This window comes from Podarcis liolepis (assembly GCF_965112155.1).
Source record: "Podarcis liolepis genome assembly, chromosome: 16".
NCBI classification, from domain to species: domain Eukaryota; kingdom Metazoa; phylum Chordata; class Lepidosauria; order Squamata; family Lacertidae; genus Podarcis; species Podarcis liolepis.
The window spans coordinates 37,857,814-37,871,737 of record NC_139567.1 but is presented as its reverse complement, the minus strand read 5'-3'; the positions used below and the strand labels follow the sequence as shown (position 1 = coordinate 37,871,737).

General features: G+C 46.1%; 1 protein-coding gene across 15 annotated transcripts in view; it reads left to right on the top strand.

The window, feature by feature from the left end:
- The window catches only part of CUEDC1 (CUE domain containing 1), a 56,994-nt gene that overhangs the window by 8,968 nt on the left and 34,102 nt on the right, over window positions 1-13,924 (top strand). For 7 of the 15 annotated variants that reach the window (XM_083480090.1, XM_083480087.1, XM_083480082.1 and 4 more), the window contains exon 2: window positions 13,442-13,566. The exons of 1 other annotated variant lie outside the window; for it this stretch is intronic. The gene's annotated coding sequence lies outside the window, so the exon portion shown is untranslated. Of the gene's footprint in view, window positions 1-8,023; window positions 8,163-13,441; window positions 13,567-13,924 lie in introns of those variants that run through there. 7 more of the 15 variants (XM_083480088.1, XM_083480083.1, XM_083480079.1 and 4 more) reach the window with 3 other exon arrangements.

Here is a 13,924-nt window from a genome sequence, read left to right as displayed (position 1 = left end):
TGCAAATGGCAGAATTGCAGCCCATTAAATAAGTAGATAATAATACATGGGTTCTAATTTTTCTGAGCTCGTTCTAATAGGCAAGGAGGTTATACGTTGCATGCTGGATCTGAAGTAAGAGGCACGAGTTGAGACCAGAATTAACATTCTCACGTTGCAGGTTGGACTTTGATTTAACATGAATGTTGTGCTCAAAGCTGCTCACAATAATCACAATAGCGGTATAAAAGAACAATAATTGCAATCACGATAATATCAAATACAGTAGCATATAAAGCAAAGAACAACCAATTCATCAAAACAATTGATGCAATTTAATAAAGCCATAGTAGTTCAGATTTCAGTGTGCATCATAAAATCATAGACTTGTGGAGCTAGAAGGGGCAGCAGGGTCATCTAGTCCAACCCCCTGCAATGCAGGAATCTTTTGCCCAACGTGTCTCGAACCCACAACCCTAAGATTAATCGTCTCATGCTGTACCAACTGAGCTACCAAGGCAGATAAGATAACACATAGGGCTCGTTGATTAGTTGGGCTTTGGTTGGAGTCAAACTGGAAATGCAAGACATGGGTGTTTTTAGTCTGTGAAATGGGTGCAATGCTATAAGCTGGTTTGAGAGGCAGGAGTGAAATCAAGGCCATCCAATTGTATCAACATGTGTCCCTGGGGAGGAGTCATAATTCTGTGCATGTGCAGTGCTTGCAGAAAGTCCTAGCTTTTATTCCTGGCACCTCCAGTTGAAGAGATAAGGTGGCAAGTTGATGAGAAAATCTCTCCAGATTGTTAAATTTTGCAGTCCTTGCGGACCAAGTTTGTCAGGTGGGCGGGGCTGCCCTCCTGTCAATCACCTGATGTCACAATGGTGTCGGTAGGGATATTGCAGAGTGCTCTCATAACCACCTAGCACAGTGATGGCCAAACCTCGCCCTCTAGCTGTTTGGGGACTACAACTCCCATCATCCCTAGCTAACAGGACTAGTGGTCAGGGATGATGGGAATTGTAGTCCCAAAACAGCTGGAGCTGTTTGGCTATGCATTTTTTAAAAAATGGCCAACACAACTGGCTTTGCTGCGGTAATAGCTCATTATTTTAATGTGCTGGAATCCCCATTGCTTACAAAGAAGGAGTGGGGCACAGGCTTGCATTACTTTTAGGGAGGAGAAGGAGTTGGGCTACATGTTTTTCCTATTAAAAAAAAAATCCAGGCCAAAATCTTACTACGAAGTTTCCGCAGTAGGTGGGAGGGAAGCAGGAAATCGAGTTATGTTCTGCAGAAATAAATATTTCTCTGGGTAGCTTTGCAATGGGCCTGGCAGTTGATTAGGTTGTGTGTGAGTCACTCTTAATTCATCCTGTAATTAGGACAGCTGTGCGTGTGTGTGTCGTAGAGTTAGGATAGTGTAATGATTTAGCTGTGGCTTCTCATGGTATTTTAATTTTGTTTGTTTTTTTGTCCTATTGTATGATGTATTATTTAACATATGTCTCATTTTTGTAAGCCCGCCTGGGCTTACAAGTGGTTCTTGTTGTTTTCGTTGCTGTCGCTGTTGTATAGCCAAGAAGCTGAAGTACAAATCAGGAGAAGCCGAATTCGAATCTTGCCCCTACATTAATTCACTCGGTGAACATAAAAGTTTAGCAGGGCTGTTTGTATGCTCTTCGGGGTACCTGGGTTGAATATTTATTCATTTACTTGCTTGAAAACTGCACCTATATTCCTCCTTTCTTCCAAGGAGCTCATGATGGTGCTTATGACTCTTCCTGTCCCCATCTTATCCTCACAACAACCCTGCGAGGTAGTTTAGCTTCTGTCTTTCCCTATACCTTCTGCTTGGATCATCATCCAGGACTTTTCTCTGTAGGCCCTGGATGACAGGAGGGTGAGTGAATGAAACTTTTAGGGTGACGCTGTGGGTTAAACCACAGAGCCTAGGACTTGCCGATCAGAAGGTCGGCGGTTCGAATCCCCACGACGGGGTGAGCTCCCGTCGCTCAGTCCCTGCTCCTGCCCACCTAGCAGTTCGAAAGCACGTCAAAGTGCAAGTAGATAAATAGGTACCGCTCCGGCGGGAAGGTAAACGGCATTTCCGTGCGCTGCTCTGGTTCGCCAGAAGCGGCTTAGTCATGCTGGCCACATGACCCGGAAGCTGTACGCTGGCTCCCTCGGCCAGTAAAGCGAGATGAGCGCTGCAACCCCAGAGTCAATCACGACTTGACCTAATGGTTAGGGGTCCCTTTACCTTTACCCGCTTAAACTCCAACTCCCATAAGCTCCAGCCAGCAATTGTCAATGGTCAGGGATGGGGAGAGTTGTAGTCCTGCAGCGTCTTAAGAGAGCTACAGGTTTCTCAGGCCTTCTAAAGTAGCATTTATTTATTTTTTAAAGAGAGCTGAAGCAAGTGTCGTTGTGTTGCTGTGCTTCCTTGAGTTTTCACTCTGTTGCTCCGCTGCAATACTTCTGTTTGCTTCCTGTCTTTGTATTTTATTGGATTTTTATTCTAAGTGACGGGACGCAGAACACAAACACTGAGTGATGGGTGGTGGGGATGGTACAGCACTCTGCACACCCTGAACCATGAAAATGGCTTGCTTCTTTGGCCTGATCCCTTCCAGGCTGTAGAATTCACCTTCGTTTCATGGAAAACAGGCCTGCCTCATTTTTACAGCTGCAAACAAGCAAGTTCCAGCATGCAGCTGTTGCAAACAGCATGTTTGACCTGCCTCAGCCAAAGGCAAAAACCGGACTGTCTCTTAGGTTGCTGACGGCTCAATCCTTTCTCAGGCTCTGATTGGCCCTTGTCCTGATCATCTGATTGGCTAGAAGTCCTGTAGAGTCCACCCTTGCTTCGTTACCAGTTTGGGGAAGCCAGGCTGGTTCAGCAGGCTGGTTTTTGGCATCTGGGTCTTACTTGAGGGGCCACTGCTCAGTGGTAGAGCACCTGCCCTGCATGCAGAAGGTCCCAGGTCCAGTTCTGGCATCTCCTGGTACAGATGGGAATGTTCCTTGAAGAGCTGCTGCCAGACAGTGTAGGCCAAACTTGGTTCTCCAGCTGTTTTGGACTACAACTCCCATCATCCCTAGTAGCAGGACCAGTGTTCAGGGATGATGGGAATTGTAGTCCGAAAACAGCTGGAGGTCCACGTTTGGGAAACCCTGATCTAAGAACTCACTGACAGGGTAGCCAACTGATCAGCAAAAATGTAACCTGACGTGCTCCTATGTTTTTAACTGAGAAAATTTAACAGTGCAGAAGTCAGCAGGCAAAACTTTTCACTGCTGATCAAACTTGAAAACTTTGGTCCCCATCCTGCACTCAGCTCTCACTTGTGGCTCCTAGAAGCTGTCAGCATGTGACAGTGGCCACACATCCCAGGAAGCTGCTTTGATTGGCTGGCTAAACCAGGTGAGGGCAGCAGGTGGATCTCAAGCCCTCAGTGAGTTAGGGAGTTGTGAGGGATTTCACCTGCATGTGAAGACAGGCTGTGACGGATTGAGTGGAAGAGACCAAGACTATTTTTCTTTCTTCTTTCTTTTTTGTTGTTGAGCATTTTTGGGGAAACCAAAGCTTTTGGAGCTTTTAACCTTTGGGTTTCTCCTGACATTTTGCCAATTCGGCAAAATTCCCCCAATGCCACTTTTACACCCAGAAATCGGGACATGCCTGGAATTCTCCTGAACTATGGCAAGCTTAGGAAACCCTGAAGTCAGTGTTCGAAATTAGCCAGGTGCGTTTTGTACCTGACTATTGGCCACTGGCGACCAAGTGAAGATGCCTGGGTCACAGGATGGTGCCTGACATCACCATCTGGAGGTACATGCCTGGGAATCATTGAATCTTGACTGTTTTCACTAATGCCACATCCTGTAGAATTCTATCTGTTCTATTCTATCTGCCCAATCTGAATGAATTTCAGGAACCAAAATGTTTTTTCTGTGCAGCCTGAGCAGGAGCAGTGAAAAGCTTTACAGTTAATTGTTGGCGCTTGTCTTCACTTACCCCACCCTAATGCCCTGCTCCCAGTTGTGAATAATATTCTTACGTTATGAATGGTGTGTGTCATCATTAAGAAAAGAGGCAGGCCAATATACCGTATTTTTCGCTCTATAAGATGCACCTGGCCATAAGACGCACCTAGTTTTTAGAGGAGGAAAACAAGAAACAAGAAAGCAACGCAAAGCCTCTTGAGCGAAGAGGCAGGAGCGCTCCAGAGGCTTTGCATGGCTATCCCTGAAGCCAGAAGAGCAAGAGGGATCGGTGGCTTCATAAGAGGCACACACACACATTTCCCCTTACTTTTTAGGAGGGAAAAAGTGCGTCTTATAGAGTGAAAAATACGGTAAGTGTGGACTGTCCCTGGATCAAGTGGCTTTTCTTCTTTAAATTTTCAAAGTTAGGGTTGCCATAGGTCCTCCTTTTCCAGGACAGGTCCTCTTTTCCAGGGGTGAAATTTCTGTCCATGTGGATTTTTTGAATTTGCCAAAACGTCTGAGGGTACGGGAGCGGGCTGATTTTTATGTTTCATACGCAGTACTAGACAGCCAAGTGCAAAACGTATACATACTGTGTGTGAGATTTGCATGATGCAGGAAAGGGGTAAAAATCCAGGGGTGTGTTGCCCCCCCCCAAACCACTGATGTCAAAGTTGGCATTTTGAATGGACATCAGAAGCAGACTCAGCCCTGTATGTATAACACATTGGCTCACCCTATCTCTCCCCCTCCCCCTTCCATTCCTAAGCTCCCTGCCCTCCTAGCGCTGGGCCAGCTGCTGTGGAGGATGAGTAGATAATTCATGTCAGCAGCTGGTATCCTTTTTTAAAAAAAGAAATCCTGGGGAACCAGAGACGACTGCCTGAGCAACCCCACTCGATGGCAACCTTGTCAGCCGGCAGCCCTGCGGGGACAGCTTCTGCGTTCGCGTAGCAGTGAGCGCCGTTGTCGGTAGACAGCTTGTTGCTTTCTCTGGGTACCTGCTGCACCGCTCTCTTGCCTCAAAGGGAACTTTGGACACGGATGCAATTGGCCAGGCAGGTTTCCGAAATCGCACCACAGGTTGCTTCCCTTCTGTCTCCCGCCTGGCAGCAAACTCTGTCTGTCCCCCTCCTCTCTTAAAGCACAATCCAGGCTCCCGCAATGATTTTTATAAGGCTGGTATTGCCTTTGTAATAAAAGGCACGCACCCACTGTAGTGCTCTTGCATAAGATGCTCTCTTAAGGACCAAGTCAGACGACTGGTCCATGCTAGCTCAGTATCTTCTACACTAGTGAGGAATATGTGCCCCCCCCAGATGTTCATGAAGTACAGTTCCCATCACTCCCTACCAGTGTCAGAGATGGTGAGAGTTCACCATCATCATCAAACCTTTTATTGGCATCACATACAAACATCCAAAACAAATCAATACAGAATTACCATTTCCACAGCGGCACAAAACATTTGCTAAATGAAAGGAGGCAGAGCAGTCTATCATTGGTGAGAGTTGGAGGCCAGCAAAATTAGGAGGGCCGCAGGTTCCTCACCACTGGGGATGTAATAAGGCACAATTCTCTGTTCTGCCTTACATCTGTTGCAGAAATATTCTCTACCATTCCCCCCATGTGACTTTGCCTTAAAAATCACATTATTTTTTTGCATTTTTTTGACGTTTCCCTTCCAGTTAGGTGCATTTAAGCTAATTAATCAAATACTGTAATTAATTACACAAGTTTTCAGCGACAGCAGTGAGATGAATAACGTGGGTTTTAGTGGAAACTGAACTGTAGTGGAATAGAAGCAGCGCAGATTGCAATGATCACTGGATGGGGGGAAATCACTGTTTCCTTAATAGAATCCTGCCTACATGCCAAATCACTTCTTTATTAGAGATGTAATAGAGCCTCAAAGATCTGTGTACAGGCCAAGGATGGGGTAGAAATTTGTTCTGTTTGCATTTTAATGTGTACCTACCCAATTTCTCACTTGCCACACCAATGTGCAAACTGAAACGCAGCCACCCTTTTCTGAATTTTGTGATGCACTCCTCCAACCCCAATCCCCCCAAATGCGTATATAAAAAGCATGTATTAGAGAAGGGTGTGCTCACAAATGCTTGTTGCATTAATGCAAAATGCTGTAAGAAGATGTCTTTTACATGGAAGAAATTACTTGCAAATTGCTTGTGTTTCATTAGGTTGAAGAATGTGGCTTTTTATGCAGGCTCTTTAATTGCGAAGTGATATGAAAATGGGGAGAACTGAACTGAAGGTTGGGGGGGGGGGGGTTGAATGAGAAACCAACATGGGCAGAATTGTCTGTCCCCAGTACAGGCCCAGCTTCAGCATCCTTGAGCAGCTGTTGGGGATTGATTTAGAAGAACAGTTGCTAAATGGGGCCAGCCCTACCCTTCAGTGAGATGTGGGGGACCTTTGGCCCTTCAGATATTGCTGAACTCCAATGCCCAGCACCCCTAGCTATTGGCCATGATAGCTGGGGCTGAAGAGAGTTCAATAGCATCTGAAGGTTCCCTACACCTGCAGTCACCATTGTGGTGGTGGATTCTGTCCCATTGCCAGTGTAGAAGTAAGATTCAATTGCCAATACAGTCAGCTTCCATACATGGAATGGGGACACCATCTGGTCCATCATTCCCCTGTAGCTCATTGGTGGAGCATTTGCTTTGCCTGCAGAAGGTCCCAGGTTCAATCCCCGGCATCTCCAATTAGGACTGGGGTGGGGAATGTCCCCGTTCTGAAAACCTTAGAAAGCTGCTGCCGGTCTGTGTAGACAGTCCTGAGCTAGATGGACCAATGTTCTGACTTTGTGTATGTCAGCTTTTTATTTTCATCTCAGGCATTAAAATGCTTTGGGCCACTTCCTGCTTGGTAACGTGCAAACAGAAAATAAATGAAACAAAACAAAACTGGTGACTGTCTTGGCCTTCAGTGAAACCTCATGGTACTTTGCTACACGGTGTAAAAAAACACAGAAGGCTTTTTGGAATGCAGGGAAGAATGAGTCTTAATGGGGTTGTTGGTGGCAACAGGAGAAAGCAAACAGGGATGTATGAGACAAGCAAAAGGGCATTCTTTTAAGATTTTCATTCTCATTCCGTTCCTGGGCCTTCGGGTCGTTAAGAATGTGTTAAGCTGACCACTACTCCCCCTGCCCCCATTGCCTTGCAGATATTAAACCCTGCATTTCTGAATGTTCTATATACAGTGGTAAGGTAAAGGTAAAGGGAACCCTGACCATTAGGTCCAGTCGTGGCTGACTCTGGGGTTGTGGCGCTCATCTTGCTTTATTGGCCGAGGGAGCCAGCGTACAGCTTCCGGGTCATGTGGCCAGCATGACTAAGCTGCTTCTGGCAAACCAGAGCAGCACACGGAAACACCGTTTACCTTCCCGCCGGAGCGGTACCTATTTATCTACTTGCACTTTGACATGCTTTTGAACTGCTAGGTTGGCAGGAGCAGGGACTGAGCAACGGGAGCTCACCCCATCGTGGGGATTCGAACCGCCGACCTTCTGATCGGCAAGTCCTAGGCTCTCTCCTGAAGGTATCCTGCAAGGCAGTGCAGATTTTAGGATCCTGCAAGGATCTGTTGTGGAGGGTTTGGGAGCACCTCCAACGCAATATGGAAGGTGGTTTAGGAGACTCGCTATTTTCCATTCAAATTCTTGCAGTGTTCTTTACCTCCTCTAAGACAGCTGTAACTCGTTTCTGACAGCCGCTCTTTCCCCCAGCTGAGCAGACTGTATTCCAGCAAAAGCTTCGACCAATAGACACCAGTATAGTGGGGTGTAATGGTTGGATAAGAACCTAGGAGACCAGCGTTCAAATCCCCACTCAGCCATGAAGCTGACCTTGGGATTTAGTCTAAAAGTCCCTCACAGGGTTGTTGTGAAGATATGATGGGGTCATGGAGATCCATGGAAGAAAGGTGAGCTTTAATCCTGGAGGGATGGGTCAGAGGAATCTGGTGGAATTCTCTTTCATCACACTGGTCTCCTAGCAGCTGTCTGTTTACCTAGTTTGGAGACCAGGTGTTCTCTTATCTTGAAAGTGCTCTTAAGAAGACCAGATCCAGCAGCTGAGGCTGGAGAGGTTCTGCCATTTGGTATCTGGTGTGGGCTCAATAAGAAGCTTAGCCCACTCTTTGTCCTGTGTGATCAGAGAAGGTAGGTCTTTGGGTCAGCTGTACAATCCGTTACATGTTCCTTACAGTTGGGTGTATTGCAAAAGCGTCCAGTCCAATCACCGCCACCCCTTGGAGGGAGAAGCTAGGGATGATGGGAGCTGTAGTCCAAAAACAGCTGGAGGACCAAGTTTGGCCACCACTGTGCTACCCAGTAGGTAGTATTTTATGATGAATGTTATTCTGAATGCTGGGAATGGGCTGATCTGTCAGTTTTGGTTTCTCTCTGATACTCAAATTTTTTCCACTGTTACATTCAGTTCTCCACATTTCCACATAATTTGTGATTAGTTTTCAGAAGGCCTCTTTTTATAAAAAAAACACCAGCATTTTAATGTGAATTTCGCCTGATGCACACATTTACCTGCAGTTTTGCCTAATTTTATTTTTTGCAAAGCAGTTCCCCACAATACAATATTTTTTTGGCTCATTGTTTTCACGGATTATGTATATTTGTATACACTTTACTCAGTACATGCATTTTTGCACACATTACTTGGCTGGAGAACTGCATTGCCACGTTCAGAGAAGTGCGAATTTGGAAGGTGCCTGTGTTTCGGCTTGCATAGTGTTTGGGAAAGCATGAATTAGGTATGTTTGCCTTTAAATGCAAACTGAATTTAATCTCCCCCCACCCACCCCTGCATTCCTAGTGCCCCTTGGGACTGGTGGGTCAGAAGGCAGGGAGCCCAAGCAGTAGGTGGAGACAGCGCTAATGGCAGGCAGAGCCAGTGAGTTTTCTCTCCTCACCACCTCCCTGCTAAGTTATACGTGGGTAACTTGCAAGTACAGAGTGCTTGCAAGTACAGAGGCAGGCAGGTGTTGGGGGTTGAGGGCAGAATGAGGTTGGTGGAGCAGTGCCCCATTTTCTGCAATGGGCCCGCCTCCCCGACCTGGAATATATCTCTTCTGTTGTCTTCAGAGCTTTAATTCAAGCATGTTATCAGCGCTGCCCCTTTAATTAATGGTTCTTTTGCAGACAGCTGGTATGATTCCCTTTTTAATCCCCTCTGCCTCATTTGCATATGGCTTAGTCAATGACCTAGCCTCCTCCATCTGAGAAATGCAGGGATTCCCACTCGCCTTTATGGGCACATGCAATGCACTCTAGGTAAGATGATCTCCTTTTATTGACTTTATTTATTTGTTCAGCGGAGGGAGCAGGATGTAGGCGTTTGTGTTACACAGAACTCATTATCAGGTGTGGTTCTGAAGAAAAGCCTGAACACTCCTTTTGCAACCCTCAATGGCTTATTTAGAAGATCACCTTTAAATATTTGCATGTCCTCTTCTGTGAGGTAAACGGGGCGATGGCTGTCTCATCGCAGGTCGTGAAAAAGATAGCTCCTGCTAGATGATATGCCATGATTTTTGCCATAGGAAGTTCGGTAGAATCCTATTCCCAACCATATTCTTAAAATCTGTAATTCTGGAAAACTTGTATTCTGCATTTTATTTATTAATTACACTTATATACCACCAGCTTCATGGCAGAGTAGGGATTCAAACCCTGCTCTCCCAGGTCCTTGTCAGTAGGGCACACCATTTGCATTTTCTTCCAAGCCACATATTTGCAATATTGCGGAATCCTGTTGTTTTATTTTTTGGGAGTGTGTGTGTCAATGCATGATGGAAGAACGGGAGCACGAAGGGTCGAAGCTCAGAGAAAGAGCTTCCACCTTGTATGCAGAAGGTCCCAGGTTCAATGCCCTTTATCTCCAGGTAAGACTAAGAAAGAACCGCCATCTGAAATCCCCAGGAGCTGCTGCCGGTCCGTGTAGGCAGTACTGAGCTTTATGGACCCAGTGGTCTGACTCATGGTCAGTACAAGGTTCCCAGAGGCAAAGCATCTTTCTTTTCACTTAGCTGTAGAGTAGGGTTGCCATATTTTAAAAAGTGAAAATCTCGACACAAAAGTTGTTGGGTTTTTTTGCAAAGTTGTTGAGCTCAGGTAATTATAATAAAGTATTTTGCAAAATCTCCCCCCAAAATGAAGTTTTTGACCTATTTTTTTAAGGAAACTGGACAAAAAAACAAAACTTTTGGCATGGGTTGCCATACATCCAGGTTTTCCTGGACAGTTCTAGCGATATTGGGAATTCCGCCTGGATGCTTTTTTCTGATGGATGAATCCTGGATATGTCTGGGGAAACCCAGACGAATGGCAGCCCTGCTGTAGGGCAGCTGTGACGAACCTTTGGCCTGCCAGATGTTGCTGAACTACAACTCCCATCAGCCCCTGCAAGCATGGGCAGTGGGCAAGCATGAAGGGAGTTGTTGGTTAGCAACACTGGGGAAACCAAAACCTTCCTACACCTGCAGGTTACTAAAAGCAGCCAGAGTTGGGGCAGTAGCCCAAATATGGAGGAAGGATAACCACCCAGATAGGGTGTGGAGGCTCTCTCACAAAACACCAGGACCTCCTGCAGAAAAGGAGGTGGTTGTTTTCAATCAGTGTTGCGGCAGAACAGCCAGGAGTCTCACAGCTCCTATAGAGCAGGGATTTTTGAACAGCTCTGTGGACCGCCAGTGGTTTGCAAGCTTCATTGAGGTAGTCTCTGGCAAGCCCACCTTCAATATATTGGTTTTTGTATTTGCATTGCTGCTTTTATTTCTTGAACTGTATTTTATTCTATTGCAATTTGAAATGTGTGAAATGCAAATTGCAATGCAATGTAATAAAGGAAGCTATAAAGATACAATTAAAAAAAACATACAGCATCTATCACAGCACGGTGCAGTTGCTACAAGAGGCCAAAACGTCATTCAGTCCTCATAACCAGGAGGACTAGGCACTTGACTTTAAAGCAAGAAAGTTGATAGTTGGCAGGAATTCAGAATAGATTCCATCCGTTTATTCTTAACACGCTATTGATTTTGTGTATGTGTGTTAATCCCTTTTTGGTGCATCGGGATAATCTGGTCTTGCTTTCCTGTGTATTTCTAAAACATATATACAGTGTAAGGTCAGAAATGAAGTCATTTAGTATCCGTGTGTGTGTGTGACATTAATGCACCAAGAAAAGGCACAAATGTCTCTTCCTCGCCCCTTGAAGATTTTTCTTAAATGTTCCTCATATGACAAGCTGTTTTCTTTAGCCAAGCTGGTTTTAGATTAAGATATTTATCCAGTAAAAATGGAGAACAGAGATTACTCTTGACTGGCTGGATATAGGGCTGCAGGCTCCGAGTCTGGGTTGGCTGCATCTTTCATGCACAAAATTAAGAAGGGGGGAAAATGTGTGTTGTGGGGCGGGGAGGGCGGGGGCGGTTCAGTAGTTGCTGACAACCAGAGGACGAAAATCCTCCACAGTACTTCAAATTATTGGCCCATTCTTCCAGTGGGAGCTATAAGAACATAAGATCAAGCTAATGCCTCATCTAGTCCACCGTCCTATTCTCACAGTCCCCAAATATTTCCCCCAATGGGAAGCCCGCAAGCATAATTTGAGCGTAATAGCACTTTCCTTGACTGCAATTCCCAGCAACTGGTATTCATATTGCTTCCCAGTTCTGCACCTCCAACAGGTTGTTTAAATTTATGCTCTATGGAACTCAGCTACAGCTGTGCAAAACGTGTCATTCTGTGGTACTGAGGGTGGTCCTCTGAACCAGCGGTTACCTGGTCGTCGGTGCTCAGCTACCTTAGCAACATTATTTCCATTATTTGAGTGTCGAGCTCCTATAAAGCCCTGGCCTCAGAGAATGCTCTTCACCAGGGGTCAGAAAACTTTTTCAGCCGTGGGCCGGTCCACTGCCCCTCAGACCTTGTGGGGGGCCGGACTATATTTTTGAAAAAAATATATGAACGAATTCCTATGCCCCACAAATAACACAGAGATGCATTTTAAATATAAGCACACATTCTACTCATGTAAAAACACAAGGCAGGCCCCACAAATAACCTAGAGATGCATTTTAAATACAGTGGACCCTCCGGATACGAACTTAATTCATTCCCGGGGTCCTTACGTACCCCGAAAAGTCCGCAACATGAGGCACCGCTTCTCTGCATGTGTGTGGCACGATATAGCGCTTGTGTGCATGTGGCGAAACCCGGAAGTACAGTCATACCTTGGGTTGAAGTCGCTTCAGGTTAAGCCTTTTCGGGTTGTGCTCCGCAGCGACCCAGAAGTAACGGAGCGCGTTACTTCCGGGTTTCGCCACTCACGCATGCGCAGACACTCTAAGTGATGTCGCGCATGCGTGGAAACAGCAAATTGCGATCCGCGCACGCGCAGACGCGGGTTTCATTCGCTTCAGGATGCGAACCGGGCTCCGGAACAGATCCCATTCGCATCCAGAGGTACCATTGTATACACTTACGGGTTTGCTACGTTTGCACCCCAAAAGTTACGTTACCTGAAGGTATTGTAACCCAAAGGTCCTCTGTAAATGGACACATTCTACTCATGTAAAAACACGCTGATTCCTGGACCATCCGCGGGCCAGATTTAGAAGGCGCTTGGGCCGGATCTGGCCCCCGGGCCTTAGTTTGCCTACCCATGCTCTTCACTCTGGGAGCAGTGTGTTGTGGGCAAGGCCTGCAAAATCTTCTGGGTTCTGCTTTTGTTGTACAGCTCCATGACTCTGAGAAGATAGATATTTTTTGCTCCGTGAGGCAGCTCCTTTGCATCACAAGGACTGAGGCCTAGTCCCAGTTACCACAAGCAGGCCAAGGATGGGGACACAGCGTTAGTTTCCAACTCTGGTGAACCGGTTTTCCTGGCACATATCGAACGCTGACAGTCTGCAAACATTAATATTTGAGGAGGTGGTGAATAACTGAGGGGCGATGAGAAACCAACACCGTTTGTGACGTCTTCTTGTGCAGAAATAGCTTTAATGTGCAGAAATAGGAAGCCCTTTTGTGTTTTTCTGGTCGGCGTTTAACGATCCCCTGCCCCAACACCTGGCAATGGGTTTGCTCATTTTATGGGTGCATTTATTGCTTCATGTTAAGCCCATTTTTGTCCCATTGTATTTCAGAGGGTTATGCGGTACCTTGAGAAAAGACCCAGAAATCTAAAGCTCCTCATGTGAAGCATTTCCTTGTTTCATTGCTTGAAAGGAAGCTGCACAATCCATATCTGGAAATGTTCCATGTTTAGATGCGTGTGCAATCGTATTGTTACTGCCGTTAACTTATTTGCACAGTGCTTCCAGCACACATCAGGACAGGCTATAGCTTCAGCGGCCGAATGTCCCAGGTCCCCAATCCTTGGAACCTCCACTTTTTAAAAAGGATATTCTCTGTTTCAGTGCTGCTGTGTCTGAAGAATGGGCCTTCACACTCCAGCTTGAGCGGAAAGCAGTCAACAAGCAGGAAGCGGGCATCGTTCCAAGTAGATTCCTAAGGGGTGCCAGCCAGCCAGTGCTAATTGAAGGTAATTGCCTCATCAATATTTATAATCCCTATTCTTTCCCCTCCCCCAAACGATGATCTGGTTATGCCAACAAATCAGCGTGGGCCTGAGGGGCCCCTAGTGTCATCGTCACTTGCTAATGTTTTTCTTAAAATGCCAAGGACTTGGTGCTTTACGTAGGAAATTAATGAAAAATCCACAGTTCCCCAATCTGCAGGCTTATGATTTACTTGTTGGGAGAGGAAAATGGGATTTCTGGCTACCTCTCACTTGTGGTGTGATCTGCCACCAGGATTCTAGGACCACATCTGCACCACACATCTAAAGCAGGATCGTACCGCTTTAGACAGTCAGGGCTTCCACCAAAGAATCCTGGAAA